Source organism: Oryctolagus cuniculus, chromosome 14 (genome assembly GCF_964237555.1).
Source record: "Oryctolagus cuniculus chromosome 14, mOryCun1.1, whole genome shotgun sequence".
Classification (NCBI taxonomy): Eukaryota; Metazoa; Chordata; class Mammalia; order Lagomorpha; family Leporidae; genus Oryctolagus; species Oryctolagus cuniculus.
Window position 1 is genome coordinate 41,365,267 of NC_091445.1, and position 19,576 is coordinate 41,384,842.

The following is a 19,576-nucleotide window of genomic DNA, read 5'->3' on the forward strand; positions in this document are numbered from 1 at the left end:
CTAAATTTTCAGATACAGAAATCTTACTTTGGCCAGTAATATCACATTTATGTTCAAAGGAGAATTCTGAATAGAGTGTTATGCTCCAGAAATCAATTGGTTTCACATGGTAACTAATATTCTCAGCACTACTGAGATGTCTCAAAAAGCAATTTAACATATTTAGGACTCTGATATTTTTAACACAAGATCAAATACATTTTGGCAAGTTATTAATTGTTTAACATTGAAATGCGTGTCATTTTTATGAACTCCTTACCTACTGTGCTTTAAAAACACAATTTCTTGTGAGTATATTTTAATACATTGCTTATGTATTTATGAAAAGAATAATCAGAATTCAAAATGTGTCACATTCTCACTTTTGCAGCACTGAATTGATAGGGTTGGCAGCGTATGTTTTTAAAACTTACATGGCTTTTTTGATCTACTTTTATCAGTATGGCTCTATAACCAGGCCATTTGAAAACACATGTCATTTTATCACAAAATATTAGACATACAGTATATTTGGTTGAAATTTAAATCAATCTTACACAAATCTGGAATCCAGCCTAAGGCACAATATGTTTGCAAAAGTCTACAATTAACCTAAACCCATGAAGTGTATTCAACGGCTATTGACAGCATTTTGAGTAGTATTATTTAATTTTAGATCATGCCTATAAAATGAATGGAAAAAGACATATTACACTTAGAATATTTGGTTTAGCCATGGTATTTAAGATATATAAATCAAACAGCTTATTATAGTCACGTAATTATATATTCAAAATCAAAGGTATTATAATGTAAATAATTCAGATACTTTTCAAACATATATATTGACATGATATTCTAGAGATGAGAATGCCCTGTAGGATAAGATTGGATCTGTGTATAAGTTAATTCATTTTTATAAAAATGTTCACTTTGTATTAACTGTACAGAAAGAATACAAATATTCCCATTAAGGTTAGGAATAGGAAATTGTGCCTAATATCATGGATATTATTTCACATTATTATTGAGCATTTTATAGAATATAACAAAGTTAAAGAAAATATAACAGGTAAAAGATAAAAATGGAATACTAAGGGGATATAAATTAAAGAGATCTACAAAATGCTAAAAGCAACTAATAAATATTTAGTTCTGAAGTAATAAATAAAGCCATTAGTATTTTTATATCAGAAATAAACAAATAGAAAATGCAATAAAGTTTTTCTTTTTAGGGCTATTCTCAAGTTCAACAAGAAACAAATGATCCCCTAGAGGATGTATACAACGTATATGCATGTACATGAATTATGCTAGAAATGTATAATTTTAATGAAGACCTTAAAGAAGGAATGGAAGACACACAGTTTTAAAGATATAAATTCTCTACAGCTGAATCTGTAAAATAAATGCAAATTATAGCCGAATCTCAATAGGACATGCTGTGGGCCTTGAAAAGCTGATTTAGAATTCATTGAAAGGAGAACATTTGATATAGCAGTTAGTATGCTTTTTGAAACTCCAACATCTCGTACCAAAATGCCTGGGTTCTTGTCCTGAATCCACTTCTGATGCCAGTCTTTTGCTAAAGTGCAAGACAAATGATTAATCAAATTAAAACTATTGAGCATATATGTGAAATTTACTTATTGAAAAGGCAGAGAGAGAGAGAATCTTTCATCCACTGGTTCACTCCCCAAAGTGCTACAAGCCAGGGCTGTGCTGGGCTGGAGCCAGGAGCCAGTAACTCCCTCCAGTTCTCTAATATGAATGGCATGAGTCCAAGTACTTGGGACATCCTCTGCTACCTTCTCAGCCTCATTAACAGGATGTGGATTGGAAATGGAGCAGTTGGGACTTAAATGAGCACTCTGATATGGGATGCCAGTATCGCAAGCAGTGGTTTAACCACTCTACCACAATGCTGGCCTCTCATCTGTAATGCTTACATAAAAACTTTAAAAACATTATTTAAAAATCTAGAAAAAAAGCCCTAAAATTCATACAGAAATAAAAAAGATTCCAAATAGCAAAGTGATTTTGAACAATAAGAATAAAGCTGGAGGCATCACAATGCCGGATTTCAAGACATACTGTAGAGCTATTATAACCAAAACAGCATGGAACAGGCATAAAAATTAGACACATAGACTGATGGTAGAATATGGAAATTCCAGAAATGAATTTTCACGTATACAGCCAACGTGTCTGACAGTGGCCTAAAAACAGCCTGGGAAGGAGACAATTTCTTCAATACATGGTTCTGGGAAAACTATGTATATAGTTATGAAACTGTAACCAGCCCCCTGCATACACATACCTTATACAAAAAGCATCCCAAAATGGATCAAAGATAAACAATTAAGACCCAAATCTATTAAACTATTAGAAGAAAACATAGGGGAAACATTTCAAGAGATTGGCTATAGGCAAAGCACAGGAAACAAAAGCAAAAAGAAATAAATGGGATAATATTAAATGAAGAAGCTACTGAAAAGCAAAGGAAACAAGCAAGGGAGTGGAGACAGCCAAAAGAGTGGAAAACAACATTCACAAAGTAGTCAGGCCCCCGCCACGGCTCAATAGGCTAATCCTCCGCCTGCGGCGCCGGCACACCTGGTTCTAGTCCCGGTTGGGGCGCCGGATTCTGTCCTGGTTGCTCCTCTTCCAGTCCAGCTCTCTGCTGTGGCCAGGGAGTGCAGTGGAGGATGGCCCAGGTCCTTGGGCCCTGCACCCGCATAGGAGACCCGGGGAAGTAACTGGCTCCTGGCTTCAGATCAGCGTGGTGCGCCGGCGCAGCGCACCGGCCACAGCAGCCATTGGAGGGTGAACCAACGGTAAAGGAAGACCTTTCTCTCTGTCTCTCTCTCTCACTGTCCACTCTGCCTGTCAAAAAAAAAAAAAGTATTCATCTGAAAAAGGATATATATCCAGAATATATAAGGAAGTCAGACAACCAAATAACAAAGTAACAAGCAATCTGGTTAAGAAATGGGCAAAGGATATGAATAGACATTCCTGAGAAGGAGAAATACAAATGTCCAACCAACACATGAAAACATGTTCAACAACTCTGGTCATTAGAGAAATTCAAATTGAAACCACAATGAGATACTATCTCATGACTATCAGCAAAAATTAAAACAGCAAATATTGCAGAGTTGGAGAAAAGGTAACTATATACTGTTGGTGGAAATGTAAATTAGTGCAGTCATTATGGATAACAGGATAGTGGTTCCTCAAGAAACTAAAAATAGGCTTACCATATGACCTAGTTATTTCCCTTCTGGGTACATATGAAAAAAATGAAATCAGCATTTGAAAGAGGTACATACATTCCCGTGTTCATTGCTGCACCTAGGTGTCCCGCAATGGAGGAATGGAAAACGGACATATGGTACAGATACTCAATGAAGTATTGCTTTCCTATAGAAAGAAAATGAACTCTTGATATTTGCAGTAAAATGCGTGGGAATAGAGACCATTATGTTAAGTGAAATAAGCCAGACATGGAAAACACAGAAAGACCATGCAGCGTGCATGTTCCCTCTCAGTGTGTGTTTGTGTGTGTGTATGTGTGTGTGTAATATGAATTTAAAACAGTGATTACTAGAAGCTGGAGGGAAGCTTGGATAATGGGTACCAACATATCTAGGTGAACATAACAGGTTATGATATTTTGAAGCATAGTGGGGTGACAATCACTCATGAAGATGTATAATATTCTGTATAAAAAAGTAGAAGAGAGAACATGGTAGTCTCCAAAAAAAAAAATAAGGAATTAAAGGTAAGATTATTTGCCATGTTCAGTTTAAACTAAGAAAATGCACTGAAATGTTGTTGCTTTGCATATATTAAAATCTGCAAGTATTGTTTGTTTGTCCAAAATTTAAATATATACCTATATAACAAAGCAAAATGTGAATATAAAATTGGCACTGTCAGTATGTATATTTTATGCTATTTTTGCTCTTTGTTGCATAATTTTCTTTTTCTTTTTTTTAATATTTTATTTATTTATTTGAGAGGTAGAGTCACAGACAGTAAGAGGGAGAGACAGAGAAAGGTCTTCCTTCCGTTGGTTCACTCCCCAGATGGCCGCAATGGCCGGAGCTGTGCCAATCTGAAGCCAGGAGCCAGGAGGAGCTTCTTCTGGGTCTCCCACGTGGGTGTAGGGGCCTGAGGACTTGGGCCATCTTCTAGTGCCTTCCCAGGCCATAGCAGAGAGCTGGATTGGAAGTGGAGCAGCCGGGTCTTGAACTGGCGCCCATATGAGATGCTGGTGCTTCAGGCCAGGGCGTTAACCTGCTTTGTCACAGAGCCGGCCCTACATAATCTTCTTAATGATATCTTTTGTGAGTTTTAGAAATCATAGATGAGTAGGAGATGTTGGTGATTCCTAGAGCAGGGAAGCTCTGTGCCCTGCTCTCAGCAGTGACAAGGGCACACAAATGAAAACTGATGAAGATCAGATGATAACAAGTCAATAGTAGTGAATCAGAAACGGGAAAATGGACTTGTCACATGTACATTGTGACCTCTCTGAGTTGAGTTTTTTTGTTAGACCTTCCAGATTTTTGTATGATTAGATGAATCTAAATTGACTAAAGGCCTGTGTCTTTTTTTTTTTTTTTTTTTTTTTTTTGACAGGCAGAGTTAGACAGTGAGAGAGAGAGACAGAGAGAAAGGTCTTCCTTTTTCCTTTGGTTCACCCCTGAAATGGCCGCTATGGCCGGCGAGCTGTGCTGATCCAAAACCAGGAACTGGGTGCTTCCTCCTGGTCTCCCATGCGGGTGCAGGGCCCAAGCACTTGGACCATTCTCCACTGCCTTCCCGGGCCACAGGCACCCCAACCGGGACTAGAACCTGGAGTACTGGTGCTACAGGCGGAGGATTAGCCTAGTGAGCCGCGGCGCCAGCCAGGCCTGTGTCTTATACCCGTAAGAGAGAGGGCCAGACAACTTGAGTTTCATTAAAGAAAATGATGAAACAGTATCTTTATAGATACCAGCTGTGAACCTATATGTAAAACTGAAAATGTATGCTCTTCTCCCTCCTTTTTATAGCATGGTAGTCTAGCTATAGATTGGCTAATTTATTTCAGTCTCTACAAAATCAAGATAATATCAATTGTGATGTCTGGAATTACACATATCTATGGACATATATGATATTATATGTATACATGCATATAAGATAATAGTTTTCTTTTCCAGATAAACATGGAATGTAGAGTATTAAGAAAACATTTTATTTTTGATCTAAAATCTAATTTTTTATGGAGCTAGATGTGTGTTTATAGTGGCTAGCTACAACCAACATTTAGTTGTGTGATCTACAATTTTCACCTTGCAAGGTCATACTTACAATATAAATATTAATTAATAGATAGCACGTAAGGGCTTTTTATCTCCCCTGTACATTACTAACAATTTTTTTAATCCTCTCAAAACCATGGGGGCCCTAACTTCTGTAGGATGAAAAGGAAGGTTATATGAGGTTCATTGGGAACGAAAGTAGTTCAGAATGTGTCTTCACATATATTTGCCATATCCATCAACGTTAAATAGGAGAAATAAAAGGGAAAGAAATACATGTAATCCAGTTTGTCTTTATCATGAAGTTGTTGATTTCCAGGAAAAATGTCCTCTTTTCCTATACCTAAATTGAGATGCACTAAATTCAAACTTAATAAAGTGTGGAGTTCAGTTCCACAAAATTCAATAAAAGAAAAACATAACTGGGCCATAAATCTATTTATAACACTGTAAGAGTTCATAATTATTTTTATATGTATATTTTATTTCAAGATTATTGATTCCATATTTCCTTTGTTAAGCGTTAAGGTTGAGACAAATAGCATATTTGAAAGTACAGCCCATCTTACATTGCTGATCAATCATGATTTTCTCCATCTATTTATCCAAAATCCTGGCAGATTTTCTTATTCCCTGTTATCATTTATTTTCTTCTCTGTTATCATTTTGCCCATATTTAGGACTTACTGTCTTGAAAGGAGATGATTATATGCCAATAATGACAACACTAATGAAGAGATTCCAACATTCAATATTATCTTAATGCAGCTTAAAAGTTTCTACTTAATGCAATATTCTCTTAATGCAGCTTAAAAGTTTCTACTAAGGGCTTATCTAGGAAAATATTTTTGGGTAGATAATCTGCTACCTTCCAGAGAAGAGTTGTTTTCAGTGATGCTACAGGTTCAATATATTATTGACTTAGTGCTAAGGAAACAATTCTTGGACATTGCCCATGATGTTGACTGGTAGGCACAGAGTGGCTTCTTTTCCAGTATAGGAATTTCAGGGAATTCTGACTGTTTTATAACCCGGTAATTACAGATAATCCTAGAATTTATGTGATAGGATAAATAATGACCCCAAAGATACCCACATCTTAATCACTATAGTTGTACATTTTAACTTATATGACCAAAAGTGCATTGTAACTGTGGTTGGGTATCTTCAGTTGAATAGCCTCTCTTGTATTACCTTGCACTACATGGATTCACAAGTGTTATTAGAAGAGGAAGGGAGAGGGAGATTTACTGCTTGAGGATGAAGAGATGTGACTACAGAAACAGAGAATAAAGTGATGCAGTCAGGAACCAAGGGATGTGGGCATCCCTTAGAAATTCAAGAAGCATGGAACAGGTGTTCCCTTGGAGCTGTGGACAAACCAGTGTTGATTTGACTTTATCCTAGGGAAACTGATTTCAGACTTCTGGCCTCCAGAACTGTAACACAGTAAATTAGTGCTGTTTTATGTCACTGAGTTTGTGGTAAATTGGTATAGCAACCATAGGAACATAATATGAGATCCTTTAAAACCTTTCCCCACTAATAAATTTCAGCAGCCACTCCAACCCAGGAAATAACTGACTACACAAGTGCGGAACACTCATATTTAATCACCTCCACAATTTGGATATTGAAAATTTTTTGTTTTAGGATTTTGTTTCACACTAGATTTTCTTTGTAACTTGAATTTCTTTTGTAATCTTCACAAAGCAATGATAACGATTCTCCATCTGTGTGCAATACAAACCACTCAGCTAGTTCATGAGTACAATTCGTTTTTGAAGTAACTGTATGGTTAAGATGATTTTAATGGTATATATAACTAAGACATTTGGCTGCTTAACAATGAGACTTCTTCTTTACAGATAGACTATTTTAAAAGTCAGGAGTGAGATGTCTCTGTAGAAAATCTGTCTGACATTTCTCTATCCGTATTTGGTTGCATACGTTTTAAGAAGTTGAAAAAAATACAACCAGCCCTATAAACCCAAGGTGCTGTTTTGGTAGCATATTGCACAGAAAGTCTCTGGTCACACTTGTCATAAAAAACTATTGTATTAACCCCTTTGTTCCAGATTCGTAGACTTAATGGGTAGGTGCTTCAAAAGCATATTTAAAAATAATTTAATAATTATGTTCAGCATAAACTTGTTTATGAATAAATATAAACATTTGCTAGATCTCATTTTATCAACACTACTGGCTAGCCATGGAAAAGAGGATTAGATATTCCAGATGTAACTGCAGTTGAATTGCCTAATCTCAGTCTTCACATCTCAGTTTTTCCCCATAAAGAGGGAATATTGAGCTGTATTATTGCTCTTGGCTGTAGAAATTCTTTGAATACCATATGGTCAAATTAATAAAAATATTCTCTTTGTGACAGCGACCTCCAAACTCTGGTGCACACCATGGAAGGCTGATTCCAATGAGCAAGGAAGACAAAGCTCTTTGGCTCCACTCCCTAAAAATACAATCAATACTTATTCTCAGAGAGATGGCCAATATTCTTTTCAAAATTGTACTGGAAGCAAATCTTCTAAATGGCAATGTTTAGATAAATGACTTGCAAATACAACCATCAGGAAAAGTTCATACAATTTTCTATGAACTGTGAATGTTCTCGGGGGTCTATGGAGACTCCTGTGACTTACAGGAGTAAGTACAATAGAGAAATGGATACTCAATAATAAATTGCCTGACAGTTTACAATCTTTATGCCTTCAGTCTCTAGGAAAAACACAAGCAAGTTGGTATGCGTGTATGTGTATGTGTACATGTGTGTGTATATATGTGTGTGTAGGTGTGTGTGTGTGTGTATGTGTGTGTGTGTGTGTGTGTGTGTGAATGTAGGAGGTGAGTGGTGGAGGTGCAGATAGTACATCTATAAAGAATGGATGGGAAATTGGCTTGACACCATTTAAAAATACATGCCGGGAACTCTGACCTACATTTTATTTTCAAATTATGTATTGGATTTTATTTTTGACTACATGAACATTTCAAGTCAAAGCATAATTTTTTTCTCTTGGGATTTTATACACCTAATGCAAGCCAAGATTTGCACAGAATTTTAAGAGATCTGTTAGTGAGAGAGCCAGAGGGTAAGAAAGGAAAAAAGAGAAGAGCTCTTACAAGGAATTTTTTTTTTTTTGTTTGTTTGTTTTTTTTTGTTTTTTTTTGACAGGCAGAGTGGACAGTGAGAGAGAGAGAGACAGAGAGAAAGGTCTTCCTTTTGCCGTTGGTTCACCCTCCAATGGCCGCCGCGGCCGGCGTGCTGCGGCCGGCGCACCGCGCTGATCTGATGGCAGGAGCCAGGAGCCAGGTGCTTTTCCTGGTCTCCCATGGGGTGCAGGGCCCAAGCACCTGGGCCATCCTCCACTGCACTCCCTGGCCACAGCAGAGGGCTGGCCTGGAAGAGGGACAACCGGGACAGAATCCGGCGCCCCGACCGGGACTAGAACCCGGTGTGCCGGCGCCGCTAGGCGGAGGATTAGCCTAGTGAGCCGCGGCGCCGGCCTACAAGGAATTTTATTTCAGTGGTTGAGGAAACACAAAGATAAGCTGGAGACAACTTTCCCACAAAGTGTCACACAGAAACTTTAGAAAAAATTTATTGGTGGGCTCTTCACCATGGCTGCTAGCAATGCTGCCCCTGCCTGATCATTGTCCCCGGTGTTCTTGTCCACTAAAGAGTTCAAAGGGTGTTCACCCTCCACCCTCTCTGTTCTCTTCCTTTCAACACTGAACATTTCTTCCCTCATGCTATGGAAAGCTGCTGCAGCTTAGATGGACACTATATCCACAAGGACACTTGAAAGTCCAGCTGTAAATTTTGGGTCCCCTATTTTTCCATTTTTGAATTGGTTGCGGGTGGGAGGGACGTTACGGGGTGGGGAAAGCCATTGTAATCCATAAACTGTATTTTGGAAATTTATATTTACTAAATAAAAGTTAAAAATATAATTGTCCCAACATGAATGCTCCTTCCTGAGATGGGGGTGGGAATAGGGGAATCCATCCCAACTCAGTGACCTTTGATTGTGCTGAATGCAGATGTTCTAAGGGACTGACAAAAATACAAAGCTGCATGAGACCAAGCACCTGCATTTGCCATCTAGGACAGCTCATAGCATTCACCCGTTGCTGGGCCTATTTTCATAGTGTATGACTGGCTACTTGGGGGCAATTGGGCATGGCACAAGTGGGTGACAAAAGCATAACTGCTTTCTGGCACTTGGAGTCCATCATATGTTTGTTTTTTTTTTATTTTTATTTATTTATTTATTTATTTATTTTTTTTTTTTGACAGGCAGAGTGGACAGTGAGAGAGAGAGACAGAGAGAAAGGTCTTCCTTTGCCGTTGGTTCACCCTCCAATGGCCGCCGCGGCCGGCGCGCTGCGGCCAGCACACCGCGCTGATCTGATGGCAGGAGCCAGGAGTCAGGTGCTTTTCCTGGTCTCCCATGGGGTGCAGGGCCCAAGCACCTGGGCCATCCTCCACTGCACTCCCTGGCCACAGCAGAGGGCTGGCCTGGAAGAGCGGCAACCGGGACAGAATCCGGCGCCCTGACCGGGACTAGAACCCGGTGTGCCGGCGCCGCCATCATATGTTTGTACGTAGCATATTAGACAACTGCTATAAGAGATGCAAACAAAAGGACCATTCATTTATTTTTATTTATATGGTGGTGAAATCTTTTCCCAAAAGAATATGAAAAATTTTTAGGTTCCCTCATATATCTCTTCTCTCTTAGGTAATAAAAAGCCCCATGCTCATTATCCATCACAAATACCCCACAAGTTGTAAGTAGAATGCTCAGTTCAATATGTTAAGCAACCCCATGAACTTATTCCCAGACTTGTTTACATCTGCTGGCTCTGGCCTGCTTGAGTCTGGGCCCCATCATTGGGAAGAGGCAGTGGATCTCTTCCCTGTAATCTGTTCTGCCAGTTTCCTTCACCCTCACAACATGCCTGCTTGCCTATATAGGACTGTTCCAGGGGCAGAAGAGGTGAGGAGAGAGATTGGTCTTGATCAGGCAGATACTGGAACTGTGACTCTCTGGTCACTTTAGTGAACTCAGCTTTCTACCATCCAGGATCTCTCTGTTGCCATTAGCTGTATCTGGAAGAACCCTTCTCTAGTTTGAGTGCTGGCCTGCCAGTCACTCTCAGTCTCTGGAATCTGATTCTTGGATCCTAGTGAGCAGAACCCAAGAAAACTCTCCATCCCACAATCTCACATCTGTTCCTCAGTCCACTAAATCATGCTTTTCATGCTTTAGCAATTAAATGCACACACAGAGAAAGGAAAAATGATGCAAAATGGCTGCAAATACTCTAACTTTAGAAGTGTATTACAGCATTATGAAAATTGAGAAAGCCAAAAGAAGGTTCTACTTGGGTTGGAGGAATGTATGCTTTACTCCTGGTTACACATTCATAGGATCCTTTTCTTGCATTTGTTAGAGATGATGCTGGGAAGACAGTGTGCTGGTAAGGTCAGACAGTAGGCAGGTGAGATGACAAGGAAAAAGAAGACCTTTGTGAGAGCCATTTGTGTCCAGTGGAGGTGAGGTTTGTGTCAGGACAAAGGGATCTCAAAGAAAAGCCTTCTTTATGCAGTTTATTGTTTTCACCAGGATTGGCAGTAAGAATAGCAATAAAAGATGAGGCTAGAATTGCTACTGGCTCTTGTCAGGAAAAATCAATCATGTTTCTGAAGTGAAGAAGAGACCAAGCATTGGTTTAAAAATTTAAAGTTGTCTTCAAACAAGAGTGAGTAATGATAGATGAAAGGAGACTTGAGTTGCAGAAAAAGACAATGAATAGGGCTAAAGTGTGGGAGCAGGAATAAATATGCGGTGATGAATCTTGAACATTTCGTGGAAGAATAGGTACCATTATTACTGGGCTCCAGTCATAGTGAGGGATGAGGGGTGGCAGGCAAGGATGGTAGTGTGACGGTCCAGAAGACAGGGAGGTTGAGAGCTGCATCTTGTAGATAAGAAAGGGTGAAATAAGTCAAATTTAAAAGTTCTCAAAACATGTAGGGTACTTTAATTTGAAGTGTTGCAATATGTTATACACTGCACTGAAACTTGAAGGCAGGCCTTACCTATATCTCAGCACAAGTAGTTATGCCTTTATTTTATCTAACTAGCTATATGACCCTGGAGACTGTTACCTAACTGCTTTGCTTTTCAAAATTTTAACCTGTGAAGTAGGCATATAGTAGTGTATACCACAACTATGTGGAAGCCACATTTCTTTTTATAGGTAAAGTTTGTAGAATAGTCTGTGTTAAATCAGTATAAATAAAGTAACTTGTGGGAAAATTATTACTCCAAATCAAAAGAATGAATTTCTGTAGAATGAGGGGTCCACAAGAACTCCCATCGTCTAGAAATATCTTCAGTCCTGAGAATCTGCCTAACAAATTTGCTTTTCTCAGTGTTGCTGAGGCCCTGGGAAGTCAGGGTTGAATCTCAGGGATGCGAGGGTCCCAAGATTTCCAAGATTTTGAAAATGGCACATCGGGTGCCACTCCTGCCAAAAATAAGAGAAAGAAAGACTAGACAAGAGAATTACAGAGGAAATGACAAGTACGAAATTAAAAATGTTTGTGTACATGCTTACTGTGATGTCTCTGCAGAAAATTTTTTCTTCATCTGTATTGCAAGTAAAGATTTCATTTCAAATTGGGTCCTGAGGGTTAAGTGGAATAAATACAGAACTTCAGAGTGCAGAGAACTTAAATTACTAATATTCTCTGGGACGGTGAAATTTATCACTCTGTCTATCCTAGAGCAGAATTCGTTTGCTTAGAAATTATCAAAAACATAAATTATGAAGATATATTCCACAAAGATTTATATTGATCTCATTTTCAAAACAGAAAGGATTTCTGCAGTTAAACACCAAAGGAAAAAGACTCTTAAAACATGAAATGAATTATGGTGATTTTTGGAAGGTGTATAATTTCACAGATGCTAAGGGTATATTTTTCTACAAAGATGATTTTTTATGATACCTTACTTTTTCATGTCAATGTGATATTAATACAAAAAAGACAGATTTAATGTAGTTCACGGACATAATTCTAAAAGTATAATGATATTCCCTTACTCCTTCCAACTATCTCTTTGTTCTCTCTCTCTTCCCCTCCTCTTTCTTTACTCCACATCTTTCTTTTTCTTCACAAAGAATATCTTAAAATAGCATTAAATCATTAAAAACATAGTATGCTTAGACTTTTGGGTTTTTCTCTAATATTTGCTATTTAGCATCACTACCTGTTAAGTACATTACATGTTATGAAACTCCATTCAAGTTTCATACTCAAACCTCAGTACTTACACATCTGTTGAATGTCTTATTTATAAGTGTGACCCATACCAAGTTTTATGATTCCAGGATTATTGTAGGGTAAAATGATTTATATTAAAAAAAAAACCTTGCTGCTTCCTATGCATAAAATCATCACCAGCCACATCTCTATAGAAACATTTGTGACATGGGGTAGAGGGAGGGTAAAAATAAAAATGGGGAAAATGATGAAGAAGTAAGCAAAACAAACTGGCTCATATCAACTAGTCATGACACAAAACCATTTTTATTTTAAGAACTTCTAAGTACAATGAGTGAATATTTTTGTCTAACAAACATGGATTTAAATGTTGTTTGGGTCACTTAATGATTTGGTGAACTGGGGCCGGCACTGTGGCATAGCAGGTAGAGCCGCTGCCTGCAGTGCCAGCATCCCATATGGGCGCTGGTTCGAGTCCCGGCTGCTCCACTTCTGATCCAGCTCTCTGTTGCAGCCTGGGAAAGCAGTAGAAGATGGCCCAAGTCCTTGGGCCCCTGCACCCATGTGGGAGACCTGGAAGAAGCTCCTGGTTCCTGGCTTCTGATCAGCTCAGCTCCGGCTGTTGCAGCCAATTGGGGAGTAAACCAGAGGATGGAAGACTCTCTCTCTGCTTCTCCTTCTTTCTCCATGTAACTCTGATTTTCAAGCCAAATAAATAAATCTTTAAAAAAATAATAATTCAGGAAACATGGCTGGCTATCTTTCATTCTCTATGTATTGAATGGTGACAGTGTCTCCTCTCAAACTGTTTAAGAATTAAATGAATAAAAAAGTATGTGAGACATGTAACGAGAGCAGAGGTGCAGGCAGTGCATTAGCTGAGGAAATTGTATCTTTCCAAGATAAGTGACTTTTGCAAAGCCTCACAGTGGGTAATGGTCCAAGCTAAGCTGAGTACTCAAGTTTATCTCACACTCAGACACAGTTTTATTTTCCATTTTTAAATCTCAATTTATCTTATTGCTGCATTAATGTTTCTGTTCAGATTCCATCTTTTGAACCCTGCAGAGTGCAATATGACACACATTGCCATGGTTTACAAGATGTCAACCACCTAATCAAGGTTTGAATACCATTTCACATATTCAGATAAAGGTCTTGCAAACTGATAATACTTCTTTACAGGCAATTAAATATTAATATATTTATGTGTAATATAGCAATATAATATGTAATAATATAATATAAAGCATAGTATAATATATATGCATTATATATTAAATTGTTGCTGATCATGCTTGTGCTGCCCAAGTTTTGCCCAGAGATTGAAAAATCTGTATGAGTGCATTATCTGAGAGATATTGTGGTTTGGAAGGGCTGATCTCACTAATTTGAAGTCTGTGTTTGAAATACTTTGATTTTGGCTTAGAAATGACCTGACCTCTCTATAAGAACCTTTGACTTTTCTTCCTTAGGGAAAAACTGGAAGTTACTATAATTGATATTCCTGTTACATATTTCCAAAAGAGATGATGCTGAAGTCTCTGAAATTGTAAATGATATTAGTTGGGAAAAGAGTATTTTTCTCATATATATCACCTTTTGTAGTTGCCTAATGTATACCAAACTCTTTCCTGTTCTTTGATGATTACTTCAGAGGCTTTACCCAATTAGTTCTAGCATTATGAAGAGGAGGGCATGAGCCCCCAGTCTTTCTGCTGCCACTTGGCATTTGCTAATGTCCTGTCAGGCGTGCAGAGATTCTCGAAAACTGCCTTTCCTGGAAGGACCGGAGGACTAGCGCATGGCCTGCCATTCCTATTCCTGAGGGTAAAATGTGCTGCCCACCATCCTGAATCACTTAGGACAAAGCCTTTATGAGCTTACTTGTAAGTGCTTTGTGCATCAGACCATAAATTGCCTGATACAATTTATCCACCATCAAGAGCTAAAGATTGACATGTTTGTGTTCCATCATACTAAGAACATTCCTTTAACAAATTACCATCTGTTGATTCGATCAGGAAATCACATCTGATTCTCAAAACCAAGTTTTTAAAGCAGGATTATTCTAGATATTAAGTCGATGATGACTTATTTGGATAGTACATTAGTTTCCTAGGGGTTCCATAACAAAAAATCCACAAACTGGGTAACTTAAACCGACAAAAATTTATTCTTCCACAGATCTGCAAGACCAAGTCCAAAATCAAGGTGTCAGCTGGATCATGTTCCCTGTGTAGCATCGAGGGGGGACTTTTTTCTATGTATTTTTCAGCTTCTGGAAGTCTTACGTGTTCCTTAGTTTTTGGCAGCCTGGCTCCAAAGTTTTATTCTCTCATCACATAGCTTTCTACTCTGAGTGTGTTTTTACACTGTGTGTGATGTGTGTGTATGCATCCAAATTTCTCTCATATAAAAACATCAGTTGTGTTTGATGTAGTGCCCATCTTATTTTAGCATGACCTCATTTTAACTTTGTTAATTATACATGCAATGGCCCTGTTCCCGAACAAGTTCACATTCTGGACTACTGGGGGTTAGGATTTCCACATATCGTTTGGGGCACAATAATTCCCCCATAACCTATAGTCATCTAAAACTATTATATGTTGATTGTTAATTGTTGGCTGTATACTTATGGGAGGTCATTCACAGAGGAAGTTACATGTGGAATGGAAATAAAATTGTTATTTTTTATAAACTAGAAACTCATGTGAAAATATTTGCTTGATTTAACTGAATAATTGTGTTATGCATAGTTTGCAAAAAAAAAAAAATCAGGAGCTGGCACTTGGTGCTGTGGGTTAAACCACTGCCTGCAAGGCTGGCATCCCATATGGATGCAGATTCAAGTCCTGGCTGGCCCACTTCTGTGTAAACTCCCTGTTAAAGTGGCTGGGAAAGCAATGGAAAATAGCCCAAGACCTTGGGTCCCTGCACCTACAAGGAGACTCGGATGAAGCTCCTGGCTCCTGGCTTCAGCCTGGTCCAGCCCTGGCTAATGAGGCCATTTGGGGAATAAACCAGCAGATGGAACATATCTATCTCTGTGTCTGTCTCTCCTTCTCTCTCTCCCTCTGTAAGTCTGCCTTTCAAATAAACAAATAAACACATTTTAAAAATAATTCTATCATATTCATCAAGTTAGGAAAACAATCTCACTCGATAGTCACCTACTCATTATTCCTTAATAATTTGTTTCTCTAATGAGTGTTCCTTAATTTGTTAAAATAAGATTAGCTTGATTGCTGTCCATATAGTATTGGTTTCATATGCCTTATAGAGGTTAAAAGCAGTTTTCTGGAAACAGGCTGTGTACTCTGGAATTCAGGCTTCATTGCTTTCCAATGATGCAAACTTGTTCATTTTCTTAACCTCTCTCTGCCTCCGTTCCTTTAATTGTGCAACCCGGATAACTACAGAAGCTACTCAATGAGGTCATTTTTGAATTAGGTAAGCTGTAAAGTATGTAGAAAAGGATTTGACACATAGAATATTCTTAATAAATATTTTATATTCTGGCCATTGTTAAAATGCTCAATTCTCATTTGATGTATGAAATAATTATTTTCATTTAGACAAGTGCAGGTTCTTAAACTAATTAATTAAAAAAAACTGGAACAATTTAGAGACAATCTGTATATCCTTAACCAATGTCATCCATGCTTATCTCCCTTTGGGTTTCTGTTAGCTTGAAGATCTTTCAGATGTTCTGCGTATGTCTATTCTTATTTTTTAAAATACACCAAAAATATTAATTACTTTATTGAGATGAAAGCCTACAAGCATTCTGTTATTTATTTATTTACTTATCTTGACAGGCAGAGTGGACAATGAGAGAGAGAGACAGAGAGAAAGGTTTTCCTTTTGCCGTTGGTTCACCCTCCAATGGCCACCATGGCCGGCGCGCTGCACTGATCTGATGGCAGGAGCCAGGTACTTATCCTGGTCTCCCATGGGGTGCAGGGCCCAAGTACTTGGGTTATCCTCCACTGCACTCCCTGGCTACAGCAGAGAGCTGGCCTGGAAGAGGGGCAACTGGGACAGAATCCGGCGCCCCGACCGGGACTAGAACCTGGTGTGCTGGCGCTGCAAGGCGGAGGATTAGCCTATTGAGCCGCGGCGCCGGCCTGTAATTTATTTTAGATTCTCCTTCCACCTCCAGCACATCAAGTCATGAGAAAATGTCCAGGAATGTCCATTCTTTACAATCCTGGCAAAAGAGTGAATCATACAAATTGTGTATTTAGAATTTCCTTACTGATGGCACATGAGTGACTTCTAGTCTTAAGTGAAATGTTTTATAAGAAAATCTCAGATACAGGTATACATTTTTGACTAGAATCAACTCTAAGAAGCAGATTTTGCTATGACACAAATTATGTGATTTAAAATATTGCCAATTTTATTAAGTTGGCTTCTGAAAGAGCTATTTTTAGTGGTCTTGCACCTTTACAGTGTCTGCTGGTATTTATTTTCAAACATCCTCAGAGGTAATTGATAGTCTCTAAATTTTAAGATCCGACATATCATGTTAAGAATATAGTTTGATTATTTTCATTTTGTTTTTCTAAGTATAACAATGTTGAAAATCATCTTATATTTTAATGTCATTAGATTTTTCTGTGAATTTCCTAATAAAATTTTTTGTTAGCCTATTCTGTTCAAGGCATACTCTTGCTTTCTGGTTGATTTATAGATTTTTGTGGGCTTTGATTATTTTTCTTTAAATACTTTTTTTTTTAATTTTTTTTTGATAGGCAGAGTGGACAGTGAGAGAGAGACAGAGAGAGAAAGGTCTTCCCTCGCCGTTGGTTCACCCTCCAATGGCCGCCGCTGCAGCCGGCGCACCGCGCTGATCCGATGGCAGGAGCCAGGAGCCAGGTGCTTTTTCCTGGTCTCCCATGGGGTGCAGGGCCCAAGCACCTGGGCCATCCTCCACTGCACTCCCTGGCCATAGCAGAGAGCTGGCCTGGAAGAGGGGCAACCGGGACAGAATCCGGCGCCCCGACCGGGACTAGAACCCGGTGTGCCGGCGCCGCAAGGTGGAGGATCAGCCTATTGAGCCACGGCGCCGGCCCTTCTTTAAATACTTTTTTAAAAATTTTATTCTGCCAGCTATTTTTCTTTTTTTAAATTAAAAAAAATTTTGACAGGTAGAGTGAACAGTGAGAGAGAGAGAGAGAGAGAGAGAGAAAGGTCTTCCTTTACCATTGGTTCACCCTCCAATGGCCGCTGTGGCCGGTGCACTGCAGCTGGCACACCACGCTGATCCAAAGTCAGGAGCCAGGTGCTTCTCCTGGTCTCCCATGTGGGTGCAGGGCCCAAGCATCTGGGCCATCCTCCACTGCACTCCCGGGCCACAGCAGAGGGCTGGACTGGAAGAGGAGCAACTGGGACAGAATCCGGCCCCCCGACTGGGACTAAAACCTGGTGTGCAGGCGGAGGATTAGCCAATTAAGCCACGGCGCCGGCCTCTGTCAGCTATTTTAAAATTTTTCTAACAAGGTCATACTTTACAGTATTTTTAAATTTTTCTAACAAGGTCATACTTTACAGATCAGCTTTAATTCATATATGTATACATTGTTGATTTCCATGTTTACACCAAGGTCCCCAAAATAACATATTTTCCTATAATTTCATCTAATTTTTTTAAGGATCCATTTATATATATTGATCTTTAATCCACTTGAAAATCACTATAGAGGGTCTGAGGCATTATTCTAATGTAGTTTTTAAGATATAAAGTTTATTGTTCAAGAATTATTACTAAGTAATTCACCTGATGAAAATTGACAATTCTGAATGTGGACTGAGAATCATATTTTCTTAACCACAGTCTTCCCGGGGGGAAGAAAACAGTTTTATGGAGTTTGTTAACAAAACGAAGCCAAAAGGCAAGCTTGATTTTCCACATGGAAAATCTCTGAGGTCTAGTGAGGGAAAAAGATAGGCTGGGCCAAAAGCAGAGGGACATTGCCCATCACTATGCATTGCTTAAGAGTGAAAGAATTACTTGAGGAAGGGGCTGCCATAAGCCCAAAGCTTATTACTGAGGACATCTACCAGAGCACCAGGCTTCATCATCGAATGAGGTTGAAGTCTGTAGATCAACAAGAACAACAAAACTTAAGAAACATCCTGATACTGATAAAAACCTGACAAGACCAGGGCTTGCGTTGTGGTGTAGTAGATTAAACATGCATTTGCAGTGGTTTGTATCCTGGCTGCTCCTCTTCTGAGCCAGCTCTCTGTTTATGGCCTGGGAAAGCAGTGGAAGCTTGGGCCCCTGCACTCATGTGGGAGATCTAGAAGCAGCTCCTGGCCCCTGGCCATCTGGGGAGTGAACCAGCAGATGGAAGAAGACCTCTCTCTCTCTCAATGTAATTTTGCCTCTCAAATAAATCTTTAAAAGAAAAAAAAAAACCCGATAGGATCATGCATGTAAAAAGGGGTGATATTTATGTGGATGGAAAAACTCAATGTTTGTTGGGCCCAGATTAATATTTGGTAGGATTGAAGTGATCATTTCTTTACCCTATCTGCTTAGTGTAAGAAAGGAGAAACCCTCTGCAGAAATATATCACTTTTAGTTTATGATGATTTTATACACAATGTCCAGCATATAATAATAAATTAATAGATACATGAAGAGACAGAAAATGTAAGGTGACTTATGATCAAAAGAACAGCATAGAGCTTTATATACCTAAGGGTGCATATTTCAAGATTATTAATATTCATACACAGATGCTCCTTCACTGATGTTGGAGTTACATCCCAATACACCCGTCATAAGTTTAAAATAGTTAGTTGAAAAGGGATTTAATACACCTAGCCTACCAAACATCAAGGTTTAGTCTACCTAACATAAATGTGCTCAAAACATTTCCATTAGCCTACAGTTGGGAATCATTAAGAGAATATCATTCTGCATGTTGCTTGTCCAGGAAGAAAC